This window comes from Schistocerca nitens, chromosome 1 (genome assembly GCF_023898315.1).
Source record: "Schistocerca nitens isolate TAMUIC-IGC-003100 chromosome 1, iqSchNite1.1, whole genome shotgun sequence".
NCBI classification, from domain to species: Eukaryota; Metazoa; Arthropoda; class Insecta; order Orthoptera; family Acrididae; genus Schistocerca; species Schistocerca nitens.
This window is the reverse complement of record NC_064614.1, coordinates 1,040,631,678-1,040,652,698: the sequence shown is the minus strand read 5'-3', so window position 1 is coordinate 1,040,652,698 and position 21,021 is coordinate 1,040,631,678. Positions and strand designations below refer to the sequence as shown.

At 39.9% G+C, this 21,021-nt stretch overlaps 1 protein-coding gene across 1 annotated transcript in view; it reads right to left on the bottom strand.

Moving 5' to 3' along the window:
- LOC126196980 (organic cation transporter protein-like) overlaps positions 1 to 21,021 on the bottom strand; it is a 107,387-nt gene that overhangs the window by 85,301 nt on the left and 1,065 nt on the right. The gene's annotated exons all lie outside the window — the stretch shown is intronic.

Genomic DNA, 21,021 nt, shown 5'->3' with positions numbered 1-21,021 from the left:
ATCTTAAGCATTTTTCGTGTATATTTTATGGTTTTTATGATGCATATAATCCGGTCTCTAATGATGACTTTTTCGAATAATGTCTGGACAGAAAGATTTCTAGCCGGCCGGTGTGGCCGAGCGGTTCTAGGCGCTTCAGTCTGGAACCGCGCGACCACTACGGTCGCAGGTTCGAATCCTGCCTCGGGCATGGATGTGTGTGATGTCCTTAGGTTAGCTAGGTTTAAGTAGTTCTAGGGGACTGATGCCCTCAGATGTTAAGTCCCATAGTGCTCAGAGCCATTTTTTTTTTTTTTTGAAAGATTTCTATATATTTTAATGTCAGCTTCCCAGGTTAATGTTTATGTCTTGATTTCAGATTAAAATACATTTGTGATAATGTAGTGCCTGTAGTATTCAGAATTACGATGCAAAGTCGCAAGTGACGTTCAAGTAAAATATCTCCCCTGTACGGGAATATACATAATGGATGTACAAGTACAGGTTGTACACATATGGAGGACAACATATGGAAATTTGGCTCTGGCCGTGAATCATGCTCGTATAGCATAATTGTAAGGCGACCGCTCGTGATAAGCGGGAAATCCGAGTTCGAGTCCTGGTCCAGCACAAATGTTCATTGTCTTCATTCCATTGTACACCTGATGGTAGGCCATATTTGCAACTGTAAATGCATTTAATGTATTTCACAACATCTGTAGTCGCTGCCTTGCCAGTTCCTACAGATATGGATGCATGTGCAAAGGACCTTTGCATCGTAATTCAGAATAACACAGGCACTGTAATATCGTATTTATACGCCGCTACCAGGAGGAGTGGGACGAAGAGAGTGTCACCCAACTCTGCAGTGTTGCCAGGTTTATTCAAGATGGCGGATCCAAGATGATGACCACAGATGTGGAAATGTCACAATGACGTCATGGCGAGAAAATGGATCAATCAGGCTACCTCCACTAACCTAAGTCATCTAGCCACCACCTCTTCCTTGGAATTGGCGGGAAAAGGACTCAGTCTGTGCTAGGTTGCTGGATAGGATGGATGTAACTTCTTATTTTGCATGCATTGTTTATTTAAACAATTTGAGTTGTCATACGCAGTAGCTCCATCCAGTGCGTTCACCATAAGGTCTGAAGTCCAACTGACCTAGTACACAGTACTGCTACCAGAGGGCACCGTCATCCCTCCCGTGATGTAACCCAGAATGGCGATTTGGGGAAAAATGGTGGGAAAAGGACTGAGTCTGTGTCCAGCTGCTGGAGAGGAAGGAGTGTACTTTATTTATTTTCAGTGGGAAGTTGGAACAATTTATTTAGGGATGGATTTTATGTAGTTTATTTATTACGTTGATACAAAACACACGCCCTGACATGTTTGGGGTCACAATAAATAGCCTACAGACCTGCAAACTTCTCGTAAATTACCGAAATAATGCAGTACACTGATGTACAGACATGCAAACAACTCTTAAATTGTCTAAATAATGCAAGTAAAACGCTCTGCAAACACGCTCACTAATTGTAAACTGTCTAAATAATGCATTTCACAGCCTACAGACATGTTCACAAAATAACGCAGTACACTGATGTACAGACACTTTCACTATGCGTAAAATTGTCAAAATAATGCATGTGAAACGCTCTGAAAACTCGCTCACGACGCTTAAACAGCCGAAATAATGCAGTGCACGAACACTCACTGCATATAAAACACTTTCGAACCATTGTCAAGAAATTTGACAGTGATGTATCAGTGATCTGTTCCCTACGGAGGTCCAAGGTGGAATGATGACTGGAGTAATAGAACAAAGAGAGCACAGCTCCACATTGCATTGTTGTCAAATTTATTCGAGATGGCGGATCCAATATGTCGGCGATAGATGTAGCAGCATTTCACTGTCATCATGGCGCGGAGTTGAAATTTTGGTGGGAAAACAGGTCAACTGGACTTCCCCCACTAACCTAAAACCCTCCCCCCTCTCACCCTCCACCAGAAAATGGCGGGAAGAAAGGTCAATTGGACTTCCTCCATTAATCTAAGAAAATGATGGGAAAATTTTGGCAGGAAACTAGGTCACTTGGGCTACCTCTACTAATCTAAGTCATCCAACCACCACCTCTTCGCTGGAATTTGCGGGAAAAGGACTCAGTCTGTGCTGGGCTGCTGGAGAGGAAGAAGTCTACTTTATTTTCAGTTGGAAGTTGGAACAACTTATTTAGGGATGGAATTCACGTAGTTTATTTATTATGCTGATATAAAACACTCATCCTGATGTGCTTGGGATCACAATACATAGCCGACAGACCTGCAAACTATTCGCAAACTACTGAATTAATGCAGTACACTAATGTAGAGACACGCAAGCAACTCGTAAATTGTCAATTGCAAAACCCGCTCACGACGCTTAAACAGAGGAAAATAATGTAATACACAAACACTCAATGCACATAAAAAGCTTTCAAACAATCGTTAAGAAATTTGACCGCAACATATTAGCAGATTGCTCCCTCCAGAGGTCCAATGCATGCACATGCCGGTGCGGCCTGCCCCGCAAAGCGACGACGTGGTCGTCAGCTCCCATGCCATGTGCAGGTGTCTATTTGGATCATGCAAACATGAGGTATTGGCATCGCTTTCATACTTGACACCTGAGAAATTCCTGTCGAAACACGTGTTTACCTACCCACAGTGGCTTAAGCATAGCCTTTGTACCTGCAGGTGTAGTGAGATGTTTGCATAGCGGCTCCACTGTGCAAGCGCAGCTAAAAGGTTGTCTGTGTTATACCAATGTCACATGTCTATGTAAATAACAGCGAAGTCTCCCTCTCGACGCACTATAGAAATCTATTGAAATGCTTTCAGAAACTGTATACAACTATATCCCCGAATAACACATGATCCATTCTACCTATCAATCCTAACGGAACGGCCGGTCCATTACATATTGACCCTTCCCAGAAATCGTAAAGTATCACAGAAATAGTTAATGGTCGCTTTTGTTGTTGTAGGAGTTTTCGTGACGTCTCAGCTTGTCTGCATGGAAATTCTTGTCCTAACAGGACCTGTTTACGAAAATAACTCAGAATAACAGCGATAGCATTCTCCCTGTTGGTCCTAACGATGCACCCCACCCATGATGTGTTATCCTTCCCAGAAATCGTAAAGTCCTGCTTTCAACACACGTCTCAGAAATGGTAAACGTTCTCACTGCTAACAGCCTTCTTCATGTATGTGCATGCTTGCGAAAATACCATTAATCATAAAGGCATTCTTGTTGTCTCGAAAGAGAGGACTGTCTAAGTACAGACAAGAAAATCAGAACAATTATGCAAACAGAATTCAAAGCACTGCCCTACAGAAGAGAAAAATAGCTGAAATTTTCAGTCTCCTACAGCTGTTGGTCTGGAGATGTGCTAATGCCACAATGGCAGATGATGCACAGCATCCTGCCAGAGATGGATAGTCTGCCTCAACTTGTCTTTGAACACTTGAACAAAGAAGACATCCTGTTACTCTCAGAACTTTTCATAGATACCTCGTCCCCATATTGTTTGAACCAGTCTGTATAGGTTCCTATGCCCCATCATAAATAATGTCTTGTGAGTGAATGGAGTGATTTGATAGGCTCTTACTGAATTCACCTGCCAAATTAGTGATGCTGCCAGTGTGGGAGCACTGTCTACGATTTTTCTCTGCAGACAAGACTTTCAGCAACAAAAGTATTTTCTACAGATCGCCATATCACACTGACAGTTAGACCCTGAACACGTGATCTTAAGATCGTGAAATACAGGAAGACACGTCCTCAATTATATTGCTCTGCTACTGTCAACGAAAGCTTGAATATTTCAGGATGAAACCACTCTCCAACCTGGCTATATCACCACATACTGTATCGATGTAATGAACACACAATTTGTATCCTGCACCATACAAAACCATCACTTCTGCATCCTGCATATACCTATCGACCATCAGACACTCGTACATATACTGTGAAGACAGGCAGCATAAGCACATGGACCGTATATACTCCTCAGAGCAGTAGACATTTTTCTCAAGGTCAGGCAGTCATCCACCGCAGCCGACAGTCACACGTCATCTGCCCGATGGCACACCCTGACCCCATGCATGACCAGAGCAGGCTTAGTGGACCGAGGTCACTCTGCAAACTATTGTACAAAGGCTCGGTCGATTGCCCTTGGCACAAAGCCGTTACTGTTTCTGGCCCCAACCTGCTTGTTTGCTAGTTTTCTACACCTACCTCCAAACTCTGATATTACAACAACATATGTATTTTCACATGATTTACCAGAATATCATACCATTTACGCAATACTTGTCAATGTCAAGCACATAACAATATCGACTGCATAGCAGTATCGCTTGCACAGTATAATTCCGAAGATATAGACTGGAAATTATTTCTCTACATCCCGAATCTTTCGGGGGGTGCAACGAGGTGGAACATGCTGTAAACCATGGAGAACAAGAACTTAAAAAAATGGTTCAAATGGCTCTGAGCACTATGGGACTTAACTTCTGAGGTCATCAGTCCCATAGAACTTAGAACTACTTAAAGCTAACTAACATAAGACATCACACATATCCATGCCCGAGGCAGGATTCGAACCTGCGACCGTAGCGGTCGCGCGGTTCCAGACTGTAGCGCCTAGAACCGCTCGGCCACTACGGCCGGCAAAGAAACTTATCTTGTCGGCAAGGACTTTTATGAGAAAACTCGAAAAAGTAGAGGAAACTGATAATTTCACTCGCCAATACCGATATGGGTGATATAACCGATTCCAAATCATCCTCATAATTTACAAAGTCAACTAAGGTGTTTCTCATGTCTACAGAAACAGTAAACATTTCTTCCACCCATCTTTCACCTGCTAGACGCACACAACACACACCATAACCGATATTCTGTCAACCATTTCCCAATGCACAGAAGCGCTCAACCAGACAGTTTACATGGGAGTAAATGTTCCAGCGTAAACAAACGTCCAATTGAATCTTCTCAAATTTCCACGGAGAACACACGTGATCACATAGGCTGCCCTACACATACTGAGTATTAGTTCTCTACTCAGCTGTCTAGAGGTCGACAGTTAAATCAGCTATATTCCTGTGCCCCAACCAGTCTCTCCATTTGGACGGCTCCTGCCATTAACTGGGAATGTGAATCATTCCCGCCACACACCCCCAGACAGAATCGTCCTAGGAAACCAGCTATATACACATGATCGAGAAAAATTGTGTCACGAAATTTTAACCCTGGATAGCTGATGCCAGTAGGAACCAAAATTACTAATGTTATGTAGGTGGACAATCTACAAAGCCTAAACTATGGAAACTTGGCGCCACACACTTAGATTGGCCATGGGATTGCCCTGTTGACGGGCAGTGCTATGGTTGTTGGTTCACACAAAGAAACGTCCCTCGCCCCATCGCTATCCCAATGTGATATGCACACATGTCGAATAGGTCTTGCTTTTTGTCACTACCTCATGTCAGAAGCAGTCACACGTAAGCTTTGCTTCAGAGCAGACACACATCACCTGCAATTTAGTCATACAGTACAGTACAACTTTTTTTCATGGACCAGCTGACGGTAATGTGCATGAAGCTCGACGGTTGTGTGAGGAACGGCACCCAGCAAGGTGCCACCCACACCCGCAAAGGATTACAGCAATTCGCTGGTGACTTGGCGAAACAGGCTTGTTAGCGGGATATCATGGTGACGCTCAAAGACCTCGAACATGACGGGAAGCTGCATTTGAAGAGACTGTTCGAGGAACACCTATGACAAGTTCTTGAGCGGGTGGACATGACATGGGGGTCACTCATCGGTTAGTCTGGGAGGTTCTGAGGGATGACGGCCAGCATGTATTTAGTTTCCACCCTGTCCAAGACCTAAACCCTGTGGCGGACTATAAACACAGGCTAGAGTTTTGCTGATTTTTTCTGTGACTTGTTGCAAGAGATCTCGACATAAAATCGATAAAATTGCAAAAAATGACGAAAAATACGTATAAATTGAGGGAAAATACATCGAAATGCGGTGAAATCGAGGAAGTACTTGTGTGTCTTCTGCTTGACGTAGAACAATTCTTGTACATGGGAACGAGTATGCGACAGCAAGAGGAAAACGAAAAAATGTTGACATGGAAGCACCAGGAACCAGGGAAACAGTCATTTTTGTTCGTCGAGGCAGCATTCTACTGTATGTCTATTGAGGTATTAGTGATACAGAAAAGCTGACTACTGTCTTCGATGCTTTCTTGGAAAAACAAAGAACCATTTGACTCTAAACTTATTGCATCTGCGTTAAAGGATGGCAGAGACTGGATGGAGTGATCCGTTGTGATGGAGTTTAATGAGGTACCATTTAATGGTAGACTGATGATGCATTCCAGAGAGAGAGGGAGATGCTGCTGTAGCTTATTTCACCTTATTTTTTCATTGTTCTGTGAGTATGCATCAGTTGTGTGACGTAGCTTGCATTCGACTCATACACAGCCGAGTGTTCTGTGTGTGACTTAGTGCACAGTCTACTTGTGATCGTTAACAGCAAACCACTCGGTCATCAGACGACTTCCACCTCATGTGTGATGAAACGTGACCATCATGTTTCGACACATTCCTCTCAACAATCGAAGATTTATGCGACGTAGTCGATTCCCCTGTCGCATCTTGAACATAAAAACGAGACTTCAGTCTCATAAATAAGGTGATTCTAAGTTTGTGACATGTGTTTGTGAGGCACTGCAATCCCCGTTTATACGTCTGCTTGACAGATGTCCTGTTTGCAGACTTAGTGGTGGCATGACATGTAATTTCACATGTCAAACGCTACTGCTATGTGTTTATCTGTTTCCTTGTATAAGAGGTATTCTCCGTTACTAACGATCATTTTCTATAAGACTGAGGCAAGCATAGTATAATTTCCGTACCATGTGCGGATGTGAACAGTGAACCTCTGGAAAGCTATATTGATCATGTATCACACAGAATCGATGTTTTAAGGAAGCAGTTTTTTTTCATTTTATAGTTTGTCACCATAGTTTATCGCACAGAAATCTGCAAAAACGATGTATGTCATGCGCCGGAAATATATTTCTTACATAGGAATATAAACAGTATTGCATTCCATATGACTAATAGGTCAGAAACTGCAACTCTCTAACATTATAGCCTGTTTTAAGCGCAGAATTGTGTAGCCTTAGGAGGGGATATGTTTATGTTCTCTCTTACCAATACCTTCTTGGTACTGATCACCGAGAGTAGAACAGTACTTCAGAATTGATAGCATAGTTGATTTTCAATGCGTTAGGGTCCGCAGCTGTGATGAATTTTTTGAATGATTTCTTGAAGGCTTCAGCTGCCATTTTCTGTACGATTGTACAATTTCGGTCTTAGGTCATTTTCAAGTATTTTATGGATGATGATTTTTTGGTAACAGATTATGCTCCTATGACATCATGTTATGCTCATAAATTAGTTCGAGGTGTTGACGCTATTTTAGGAGTACGTTAATTTCGAACGGTTGTTGCAAAGCTATGGCTTTATCATGCTCCATTCCTTTACGAGATGTGCGACGTGATGGTCTACTTTTGGTCAGTTGCAGATGAAATGGGTGATAGTGCTGCAGGGCGGGTTGGTCAAAGACAATGCAAGGAGATTTTTATCCTAAGAATACAAGAATCCCCCGTGAATTCCATCCACATAGAGAATGATCATAAATTACGCACTACGCTTGAAGTGCTAGAAATATGTAGATCACTGTCTGGTTATATATGTTATTTGTTTTCGGTATTTGTTTTTGATATATCGGAAGAGAGAGATGCAGCAAAAATCTTATCGAGTTCTCTGTCAGATGACGTTAGCGGAGCTTTTATAGTTCGTAATTTTTCTCTGTTGCATGGTACAAAATAACGATAATATAACGTTGGAGTGATAGACGTGAATGGACCCTGAGGGACACGGATCTGTTTCGGACTGCAGTACCTGTATGTAGTTTCGAGACGCACCGCAACGTAGTAGCAAAATCCTCATCCTTTTCCCTGTTCCCTTACTGTCTTATATACTACTTCATGTTGTAGAAGTTGGCTCGTTTGGCACTGTCCTTACACATCATACACAGTTGGCAGAATCACTAAAACATGTTCCCATTTCCACCGAATGGTCAAAACACGGTCTTGTGTCAGTAACCCAGCCTAGCCTTATTCTACACGGGTAGCAGAATGTGGTAGATATAGCTCTCTCCGACTTCCGCTCAGTTCTGACTTAAATTGGAATGATCACATGCACAAAGATGCACAGGGATGGCAGGGCAGAGTCTGAGGAACAGTTACAAGATGCACAAGGACTATTTAAAAACACGTTGGAATTTTACTGTAACAGACAGGTTCGAAAAAGGTGACTCGTTTCATGATATGAGAGTGCCACAAATATGTTTCACTAGTGGCTGTAATCATTAAAAGACTTCTCCATAGGATCCAATGCAGGTATGTGGTTGAAAGGGAAGACTTGATTTCAAATCACAGACAGCATTTCTACTGGGATGTGTAACTCTAGAGATCTGAAAAGCCAGTGTACGTTTCTTATGACCTCAATCAGCACACCATCTACTGTATCTGATCATTCTCAATCAGCCATTGCCTATAACCCAGTGGATATATTACAGAACTTCTGACCTGGCATCGAGACAGACTGTGTAACAAACACTGGAGAAATATCTAGAGGCGGCATCATGGAGTTGCAAATACCAGCTTCATACCAAGTTCCTTAGCCACAGCATTTTCTGAATTCGGTGATTTTACTACGAGCTTACACCATTGTCAACGTGTAACTGCACTGGTGGTATGTTAATATACACTCTGGCGATCACTGTCAATATTCAGTGTTGCCGTATTTGTGTGGAAAACCAACTTCATTCGGAGGTAATGTCAAACTTCGATTTATAAGGCTTTTATGGTTGTTAACATGGATATCGTTAGCGATACTTGTGAGTAGCATCGTGTTTTTAACATATGACCGCTTGTAAGACGATTATTCCTCTCTTTCTATGACAGTCGTGTCACGTGCAAGAGAAACTTAACGAGACATGTCCACCCATTGCTGATTTTGGCTCAGTATTGTTTCGTATCGCCAGGATCCAGTTATGGGCGAAGTATTATACTTAGTAGTAGGGGATGCATGATGGATTAGCCTTGAGCATCAGGCTTATAAGGTATGAGTGTGTGTGTGTGTTCTGACACGTGCAAAAAAATGTGGATATCTCCCATTATAACAGAAGGTATGGATTTGACATGGAATATTGCGATAGCCGCAGAGCGAATGAGAAATTTTTTTTTTTTTTACTTAGAAAATTATGTCAAGACGTAAGAATGGTACAGATATTTATATTTCCAGAACCACAGTCATCAGGAGGGTGTACTTCCGATACTTCGATCATCGTCGAATGTCGTGCGATTGAGACTGCCGGTTTCGTAGGACGATTCTGTCTGTGGGTGCATGGCGCGCAGAGGTGTTGGCCTGTGACAGGGACGATAAATGTTTCTGGCTTACAGCAGCAGCCATCCAAACAGGACAGGAATGTAGCTGACCTATCCATGTCTCCCTCTAGACGAATGAATAGCGAATTAATACTCAGTATGTGTCATGAAGCCTTCATGAACGCTTGTGTCCTCCATGGAAATTTTAGAGTATCATTATGGACGTATGTTTGACTGGAGCGTTATTCCCTCCCATGTAAATTGTAAAGTTGAGTGCTTCTGTGGATTTCCAGTCGTTATTTGTTTGGGAGAACATCGATTGTGTTGTGTGCATCTAGCTGGTGAAAGACGGGTGGAAGACACGTTTTCTGTTTCTCTAGACATGAGAAACACCTTAGTCGACTATGTAAATCATAAGGATGATTTGGAATCTGTTACATCACTGACATCGGTATTAGCGAGTGGAATTATCAGTTTCCTCTACTTTTTCGAGTTTCCATGTGAAAGTCTTTGCAGACACGATAAGTTTCTGGTTTTCCATGGTTTACAGCATGTTCCACCCCCAGAGTTTTGGGTTGCTGGAGAAATAATTTCCAGTCTATATCTTCGGAAATATACTGTGCAAGCAATACTGCTATGCAGTCGATATTACTATGAGCTTGATATCGACAAGTATCACGTAAATGGTACGATATTCTGGTAAATCATGTTGAAAGAGATATGTTGTTGTAATCCCAAGAGTCCGGAGGTGGGTGTAGAAAGCTAGCAAGCAAGCAGGTCGAGGTTAAAAACAGTAACGCCTTTGTACAATAGTCTGGAGAGTGACACCTCGGTCCACTGAGGGTTCTCTGGTCACACATCGCGCCAGTACAGGGGCAGATGACTTGTGGCTGTTGGCTGTAGTGGATGACTGCACGACATCATGGAAAATATCTATGCTGCAAGGAGTTCATGAGGTGAATGTGCTTATGCTGTCTGTCTTTGTGGTACATGTACAAGTGTCTGGTGGTTGACAGCTACATGCAGAATGCAGGAGTGGTGATTTTGTATGGTGCTGGATACGAACTGTGTGTTTACCACATTGATATGTAATGTGGTGATACAGCCGGATTGGAGACCAGCTACACACTGATAAATTCAAACTTATCTTGACAGTTGTAGAGCAATGTAATTGAGAAAGTGCCTTTTTGTATTTCATGATCTGTAGATGACTTTTTCTGGGTTTAACTTTCAGTGCAATATGCTGATCTGAGCAAAACAGTTTTGTCACTGAAAACTCATCTGCAGAAAATGATGCACAGTGCTTCCAAATCAGCAGCAATAGTTTGGCAGGTTTCATATGGAAAAATTCAAGCTTTGCTCATAAATTGCAGAACAGTGTAATTGAGGAAGTGTCTTCCCATATTTCATGATGTGTAGATCACTTTTGCAGGGTTTAACTGTTACTGCAATAAGGCGGTCTGCACAAAATAATTTTGCCACTGAAAGTCTCGCCTGCACAAAAAAAAAAAAATGGCAGACAGGGCTTCCACTCTGGCAGCAGCAGCAGCAGTTTGATGGGTAAATTCAGTAAGAGCCTATCAAAACGCTCCATTCATTCACAAGATATCCTTTGTGATGAGGCATAGGAACCTGTACAGACTGGTTCGAACAAGATAGGGGCAAGGTATCAACGGAAAGTTCTGAGAGTAACAAGATGTTTTCTTTGTTCAAAGGTTCAAAGACAAGTTGAGGCAGACAATCCCTCTCTGGCAGGATGCTGTCCATCATCCGCCATTGTGGCATGTCCATCATCCGCCATTGTGGCATTAGCACATCTCCAGTCCAGCAGCTGTAGGAGACCGAAAATTCCAGCTATTTTTCTCTTCTGTAGGGCAGTGCTTTGAATTCTGTTTGCATAATTGTTGGAGTCAGTGATTTTCATGTATGTGCCCTGGTTTAGTTAGCAAAATGAGAGCAGATCTGGCAGAAGCCAAAACCATTATCATATATCAGACATCCATGAAAGCAATACGGGCACTGTAGGTGAACAGAACTACGTGGAACTCTAAAGCCCCAGTACAGATGGAGATATCTCTTGCGCCATGACTTGCATAACGAATAAATTGTTTCATGTGAACAGCTACCTAGCGTGCCAATTAGTGGCCTGATGTCGCATTGCTAATAAATGGCATGCAGCCAAAGAAAGCTATATTCTGTGCCCTATGGCTGCCATTTGAGTACATACATCTGTTTGCTTTTACAATCAATAGTGCACTGTGTGATAATTGAGTGGTATAAGGAAGCTATAGAAATTCTTATTGAGGCATACAGACACGAAACATTTCTTTAAGTCACAAAATCCCTCACATATCATAACAAACACACCAGGAAATATTCACTCGACAAAACAGTTGATTCATTGAAGGAGGTTAGGTGTTCATCTCACGCTGAAATTATAGTGAAGTTGAAAAGTTAACGCACAATGTTTGTGTCAGAACTTATAAAATAAAAGCTTCAACAAAGAGTGGTAGGGGATCTGCTGACGTTTATGATCCCGCAGTGTGGTATTTTAAGAAACTTTAGTTTTGCGAGACCACGTTCAGGCAAAGGAAAGGAACTTGCAGCACAGAATTTGCACAAGAAAGCATGGACTACGCTAGATACAGTAACATCACAGTAAGTACTTTTTTTACCCTTCAGTTTCCTCTGCAGTTTGTACAGTAAGTGAAAAAACTAAGCTGATAACTGGTTTGTCTTGGCAACATCACAAGACACATTATACTAATGAATTTGTGTTGTGAATGAATAGCTCAGTTGACTGATGCATTTAGTTTACTATTCGAAGATTGTGGTTTCAAGTCACACTAGTGCCCTTATTCTTTTTTCCTTTGTAACTTAAATACATTGTGAAGCTGAGTTCATGGCCCATGATCATGCACAGTGTCTCGTGCTGGCCATAAATATCCAATCACAGAAAGTATAAAGAACAAAGTGCAAGCAGTGTACAATTGTTATCATTATTTTCCAGGATGGCTGCCTTGTCAGTGAAATTCCAGTCTCTCTCATTGATGTTAATGAGTATTCCATAGTTTTAGAGAAATGTGAAGCTGCACATGGCCAGCCATTTCAAACATTATCATCGTCATCATCTTACAGCAGTCCAAGTGAAATAGGGAGAAGGCTTACAGCAAAGAAGAAAGAGCTATTCTGAAAAGAACTGACAATATAGTGACCAGCTTAAATAAACCAAGAACTGCTCCGACTAATGTTGAGGCATTTGTTTCATATGTAACTGCTTCTCTACAGCAAATTAAAAGTAAAGCTCTGGTGATGGAAGCTAAGAGAGAGATATTTTACATACTTTGTACTGTATAAGAGGAAGACTTGGGCAATAATGAGTAACAAGACTGTTTATGTGTTTATTTTGAGCAACATGACTGTTTATTTTGAGTGACAAGACCGTTTACTTGTTTATTTTGTATAACAAGACTTCTTATTTGTTTATTTGAAGTAACACGACTGTTTATTTCTTTGAGTAACAAGTTTATTTATTTATTTATTTTCATTACAATTTAATTGCTTAATACCTATAAAATAAATATAAAAAAAGGTTGAATGCAGTGCTTTACCTTGAATGCGGATTGTAATTATAGCAAATTCAAATTACAAAATGTATTGATAATACCAACTAAATTAATTTATGAATATCATACACTCTCCTGTTTACCATATTCACTTTTTAGTCATAATTTACATTACTTATTTTCAAGATTTGGCATTGTGGCAGTACTGAAATATTTTTGCAGGTTCCCACTGCCACTGTACATACCCAGTACTGGTAGTGTTGAAATATTCCTGAAGAGTGTCCCTCACTGTCCTAGCTTCTTTAACTGACTTGTGTTGACCTAATCTTCCTATGCTCCTCAGATTATTTTGCTGCCATTCTTCCAGAATGATAACACAGTGATTTGCGTCCTCTTTCTTTTCCAGTTGTCCAACATAACTCTTCCCACAAGTGCCCAGTGAAAAATTATGTAGCACACAAGTAGACAGTGTGATTTTCTCTACAGCTTCAACAGGTAGCTCCATTTTCTTAAGGAAGATTCTGAACCTATTGCTCCATATTCCAAACACATTTTCATTAGTTCTTCATGCCTGCTCAAAGAGTAATTAAATATTTTCTGTTGCTGTGCGAGATGGTTTCATTATATGCTCTGGTAAAGGAAAAGCATCGTCAGCTACAACTATTGAAGGCACTGCAGTTTGAGTTCCTGATAATATCTCTGGTGTAGGAATGTTAATTAAATTTTCAGCACCAGTAAGAGTTTCACAGAGTGGACTGTTCTGGAACATTCCTCCATCACTAATCTTCCCACTACAATCTACATGTAAATTTATACTGTGCATCAACAAGTGCCAGTAACACAATGCTGTTACCTCCTTTGTAATTGTGGTAGTATGATCCCATTCATCTTGGTGGTCGGAATTCCACACGCTTCCTGTCTAAAGCACTAAGACAATGGCATCTGAAAGACAGAAAATGGGATGTGAATATGTCAGTGTGATTTTCTTACACATGAACTGAGAAATAAGTCTGGAAGCACATTTTCCCCTAGCAAATGAAAATGATGAATTACGAAGTGAACTGATTTTGTCTGAAAAATTCCTCAGGTAGTTTTGGCCTAGAGACTGTAAGGTTCAATTCTAGACATAAACTTTTACAATGAAGGCTATATTTTGAATGTAATTGCCAAACTATAAAGGTATGTGATAATGCCTGGACACAGGCACAGGTAAAGCTTGGATCAGAGATACATCCTTCCCCCAAAATTTGAAATTGTTAAGAATTCCACTTTAAAGAATAAAGAAAATGCTAGGGGTTTGCCAACTAACTAAACATAAGAAATAAAACTGCATCAAAAAGTTGTGGCAGAGGCACTCAGAATATACACCAACCCTGAAATATGATTCTTGTTGAGAGAAGACAACTGAACAAAAATTGTTCCCTAATTATACTTCTTAGATCATTTAAGTGTGTTATTACATTAGCTTACTTTGCACATGTTCTTATGAAATTTAACAAAATCAACGTACCTCCATATATAAACCCTTCAAGCACTGGTAAATTGTGTCTCAAGATTCAGGAATAATGGGGATATAATTCTTACTAGTATTCTGAATGAAAACGTAAGGCTTCTGTAGCTTTATCCAGTAGCTAGAAATCTCAGTGTTAGAATTAACCTAATGAAAATCAAGGAATTAGTTACAGCTTGCAAGTATGCACAGTATGTAGAGCAGCCTAGTAATACTAGACTTATATAAAGGTACCTACTGACATCTTTGAAGCTGAGATACATTCTCGCATAACTGTGTTTTGCTTCGTTATTCTTGGACTTAATGAACGAAGCAGTTCGAAGAATTCTGTCTCATGCATTCTCAGAAAATTTTTATATGATTCCCTGCCCTCCAAGCTCAGTTGATTATGTAATAGGCAGAGCAATTCCCGAACGCCACTGTCACATCTTAAAATCCGAGGCCTACTCCACCATCTTCTATCTTTCTTTGTCGTCATTGCGAAATTACTGCATTAATGACTGCAACAGCTTCTATGAACGAGGTGGTGCAGTGGTTAGACACTAGACTCACATTCGGCAGGACGACAGCTCAATCCTGCGTCCGGCCATCCTGATTTAGGTTTTCCGTGATTTCCCTAAATTGCTCCAGGCAAATGCCAGGATGGTTCCTTTGAAAGGGTACGGCCGACTTTCTTACCCGTCCTTCCCTAACCCGATGAGACCGACGACCTCGCTGTCTGGTCTCCTTCCCAAAAAAAAAAAAAAAAAAAAAAACAACCAACCAACCAACACCTTCTATCACGCCAACGTAAATTTCTTCGTCAATGTCCCCAAGATATAACTGCAATAACGACTGCAAAAGCAGCAGCTGCCACTCTCAGTTCATCATCATCTATTTTATAAAATAATGTTACGCCATCTGCAGTCATTATATGAACAAACACAGCTACCAGATGGCATGCAAGCGCTTGGAACAGGAAGTTGTACCATCTTATTGCACCATTAGTGGCACAAGATGTGTCCTCATCTGTACACGGCTTAAAGGCACAGGTCTGTAGGAATGACATTTCATGAATGTCCTCAAGTCGTTGAAACATGCTATGAGAATACTCGATCTCACAGGGCTCGTCCTATAATATGTTATTCTTAACGAGTAGCCAGATAGGGCTCCCACAATAAATCCTGTAGAGATGAAAGAAAAAATGAAAATAAATGTCATTAATTTAGTGTGGAGCTCACAGACATCCTCAATAAGCACATTACACATCACTGAATGTAACACTGTATTGTTGCTTGATTTAACTATAGTTCGTATAGCTGGTATATCAAACTAATACAGGCATTTTACATATTTATCTGTAGCATGTCTTAAGTCCAAGCACAATCGTTAAGACTAGTGTTGTCCCTGTAGATTTCACACTATCTTGTGTGTCGCTTATTTAGCTACATTTAATTGAAGTAGACATGTAACTGTTCAAGAGAATGACATTATTTATGAAATTATTGCCATTATTTATGGGAACCTGTATACAATACATCTATTAAGTTTTCTAAATTATGTAGCCTTCATCTATAACAAAGTTAACATTATAAATTTTGGTTTCCATCTTTCCTTTATTATTTCTGTTTAATTTTTATGGTTTTCCTAATGCTTTATACATTCTTTATTATTCACTTTTGTGTCTTACTGTTTTTATATTACATTTTCATAATTTCAGACTTTTTCAGTAGAGATGTCAATAATTTTACTTCATCTTTGACTTCCAAAACCTCTACTGAGGCACTTCTGGCAGATTAACCATAATGGTGTATTATTACAGTTTAGAGGTTATTGCATTTTCCGTACAATTAAGTTTATTTCTTTTTTCCTTCCAAAGTTTATTTAATATACGAAATATTATTGATAGATTTATATATTTTGATCAACTTGACTTAAAGCCGATAGTTGCTTGGATTTCTGTTATTTCCTTTTGCTGATGCCTACCAGTATTAAGAAGTGTTTAAATTAAATATTCCAGGGCACAAAACTGTTAGGAACTCTAGACATATCTGGAAATTTTATATTGCTACAGGAACTACACTGGATACATCACCCTCTTCGTTCATATTTTTCTTAAGTAGCACCTGTTCGGACAGTTTGTGATAGACGGTGCTAGCGATAGAGGTGGGCCAGTCGGTTATTTTGGAGTAACCGTTGTCACAGTTACAGTTATTTTTAATGGTTATAAATAAATGTCAGTCATTTTTCACGACCAAATACTCCAGATTGGTTTACAGTTAAATAACAAAGTAGGTTCAATCCATCAGTTTAGTTATCAGCATAACCACAATCTAACATAATACTGTGGTATAACTGTGAGTAGAGCAAAGTGGCAGGAACATCTTATGAATCATGTCATAACCTTAGCTAATTAAATGTCCCATACATTTCAGTTTATGTTTGGACAGTTATTGGTGTTTCATATTATATGTATGTAGATTATCGGTCGCTATTAGAAATATTATCCATGCAGCTGCAACAGAAAGTATGCAGAACTTCGCCACAGCACTGTGTAAATGTAATGTTAAAAACGTGCTTTTTAAAGTATGAACTAATACGTAAGCTGAATATTATAGGTAAAATTCGAAGCTTAATTTCTTGAGCTGTTTGCTTAATAGAGTAAGTTGTAATACAAGACAGAAGTATACGTATCACGCAAGATTCTTTTTCACATGTACGAGAGAGTGCATTTGAGGAAAGTGTGAGTACACTAAGTCAAGTTTTATGTGATATTTGGAAAAATGCTCGGTTTCTTCAGCTACTATGAGGGTCTTAACTTTTTGGATGGGAGAATGAATAATTACATTTCTCCTAGCCTTCACTTTGTTGTTGTCTTCAGTCCTGAGACTTGTTTGATACAGCTCTCCATGCTACTCTATCCTGTGCAAGCTTCTTCATTCCCAATACCTACCGCAACCTACATCCTTCTGAATCTGCTTAGTGTATTAATCTCTTGGTCTCCCTCTATGATTTTTACCCTCCACACTGCCCTCCAATACTAAATTGGTGATCCCGTGATGCCTCAGACCAACATGTCCTACCAACCGATCCCTTCTTCTAGTCAAGTTGTGCCACAAACTCCTCTCCTCCCCAATAGCTCCTCATTAGTTATGTGATCTACCCAACTAAACTTCAGCATTCTTCTGTAGCACCGCATTTCAAAAGCTTATATACTCTTCTTGTCCAAACTATTTATCGTCCATGTTTCACTTCCATACATGGCTACACTCCATACAAATACTTTCAGAAACGACTTCCTGACACTTAAATCTATACTCGGTCCTAACAAATTTCTCTTCTTCAGAAACGCTTCCTTGCCATTGCCAGTCTACATTTTATATCCTCTCTACTTTGAACATCATCAGTCCCCAAATAGCAAAACTCCTTTACCACTGTAAGTGTCTCATTTCCTAATCTAATTCCCTCAGCATCACCCGACTTAATTCGACTACATTCCATTATCCTCGTTTTGCTTTTGTTGGTGTTCATCTTATATCCTCCTTGCAAGACACTGTCCAATCCGTTCAACTGCACTTCCATGTCCTTTGCTGTCTCTGACAAAATTACAATGTCATCGGCGAACCTCAAAGTTTTTATTTCTTCTCCTTGGATTTTAATACCTACTCCGAATTTTTCTTTGTTTTCCTTCACTGCTTGCCCAATATACAGATTGAATAACATCGGGGAGAGGCTACAACCATGTCTCACTCCCTTCCGAACCACTACTTCCCTTTCATGTCCCTCGACTCTCATGACTGCCCTCTGGTTTCTGTACAAATTGTAAATAGTCTTTCACTCCCTGTATTTTACCCCTGCCATCTTCACAATTTGAAAGAGAGTATTCCATTCAACATTGCCAAAAGCTTTCTCTAAGTCTACAAATGCTAGAAATGTAGGTTTGCCTTGCCTTAATCTATTTTCTAAGATAAGATGTAGGGTCAGTATTGCCATACGTGTTCCAGTATTTTTATGGAATCCAAACTGATCTTCCCCGAGGTTGGCTTCTACCAGTTTTTCCAATCGTCTGTAAAGAATTCGTGTTTGTATTTTGCAGCTGTGACTTATTAAACAGATAGTTCGGTAATTTTCACATCTGCCAACACCTGCTTTCTTTGGGATTGGAATTACAGATTTAAATGCCTCACAAGTCATTACAGTACCTTGTTTATTCTGTTGATCTAATTCTTCTTTGAATATCCAGATTATGTATGTCTGAAATAATAGTATTGATGTTGGGCATACAAATTTGCGTAAGTTTTCAGAAATTTCTCAATAACAAAATTTCCTGTCCTGAGGAATATTTTAAGTATCCATCCCATGTTTTGCCGCCCCCCCCCCTTTCTGTCACACATATTAGGCAATAATAAACACTTCATCTATCAATGCCACCTGCCTATTTTGACGGGTTTTTTTCTTCTTACAATTTAATATCATGGCAGTTAACTGTCTGACTATCTAACAGATTAATTCATAAACGAGACAGATGAGTACTCAAAATGAAGGGTTAAGTTTTGCATGTAACAGAAACTTAACATAGCAATCAGTGCATCTGACAGTTTTTTAGTGTTGCTTAATGTAATAGAAAATGAACTGACTTGAGCTCTTTGAAAAATAAAAAATGCATATGTTATTTAAAAACAATCATGTAGTATGCATACATACTAGCAGGCCCTGATATAAGAAAATCCATACTTTTATTTAAATGCCTCTGACAAACTATCCAACATGATTGTTGTTGTAAGCATACCTGTATTCATTTCAAATATGCCTCCATCAAATGGTTAATTTACCACACATGTGGCTGAAGTGTAAATATTCCATTATACAATTTTCCTGTATAAAATTGATGTGCTCAATGCTATGCAGAAAATATTTGAAAGCCAGAAACTAATTAAATAAAAAAGTCCATTTGCAATGGTTGTGTACAAATAGAGAAAACTCATTTTTCTCTTAGTAAAACAGGACAGACCTATTCTAGTTTACAACACAGCATTCGGATATCACATTGCATATTAACCAAAATAATTCCAGAAACGTGTGAAGCGATTTTTAAGGTTCTAAAGGAGGAATATATGAAAGTACATAAATGTTTAGTACACTATGTGGACAATAACAACTATTTTTACTTTTCAATAATTTAAATAATGCAATGTTCCAACAGCTACAAAATTAATAAAAAGTACGAAACAGATGAAGTGTTTTTTAACTTGTGGCAGCCAGAGTTCAAAAACAGGCAAAGTAGAATGGAAAGCTAGGAAAGAATTTTTAATTTAGAGTGTGGCCACATCTTCTATTCTGGCTTGCTGAAAAGCTGACTGGATGTTTCCAGATGTAGAGGTGGATGGCTATAGCTGTGATTCTGCCTGCAGCATATTTCACCTGCCTATTATCACACAATTAATAGCATGCTCCACGCCCAATCTCTCCACCCCAGTCGAAGCAAATTTAAAAAAGTCGAAGGAACACGAGAAATTTGAAGCCATGTTTCCAAACATACTACAGACTTACAGAGACGTCAAATAGCTGTATCGACGCCAGCGCTCCATGTGGTTAGGCCGGTATTACACTATCAAATTTCTTTGTCAAAGATTTGATCAAAGATGTGATCAAATATTCCGTCAAGTATTTTTGACAAAGATCTTTGACGTAGCGCTAGAAGGGGTATTAAGACCGGTCCACACGCAACGATCTGTCTGCGCAGACATTGGCGCAGATGTCTGTACATGCAAAAGATCGCTGCAAATGTGGTGTGTTCACACGACACAAACCCCAATCTACTACTCGCCCGCCATCTGTCGGTGTAGAAAAGAAATGTCAGTGGCAAGCGACTACGCTCGCCGTAAACGTCAAAAATTTAATTCAGTTATTTTGAAATATAGAAATGGAGGAAGTTCTGTTGTGGTCTGTGTTCACAACGTGTGTTGCAAAAAACGTTCAGACCAACCACAGGAAACAGAAAGCAGTCAAAATGGTGTAGACAGTGGCTGCTAAAGCGAAAGCAGTTTTATCACGTAAATTTACTGCGAGATTTGCAGGGCGAAACTTTTCGGTAAACAGTTCGCAGCGAATGTTATTATTTTTTTATTACTGTTTCACTGTTTGCCGAGGCGTCAACTGCCCGCAATTTTTCAATTAGAGCATTGTATAGTGCTGTCTTTTTATCTCGGTCACTATAATCTTTACTTTTAATCTTCCATATACATGGGTGGTTTCTATATATTTCGATGAATTCACTAACAAACTCTCGAGAACACTGACGAGTAACAGCCATTTTAATGCCCTGTGCGCACAAATACAAACACAGACTGAGCAAACATCTGTTTCGCGCCAGATTTACGGCGATCTCCTGTCCACACGCTCCAACTTGTCTGCGCAGATGTGGTTTGAACCCACAGATTTGAGAGGTTTCGCTCAAACCTCCAAC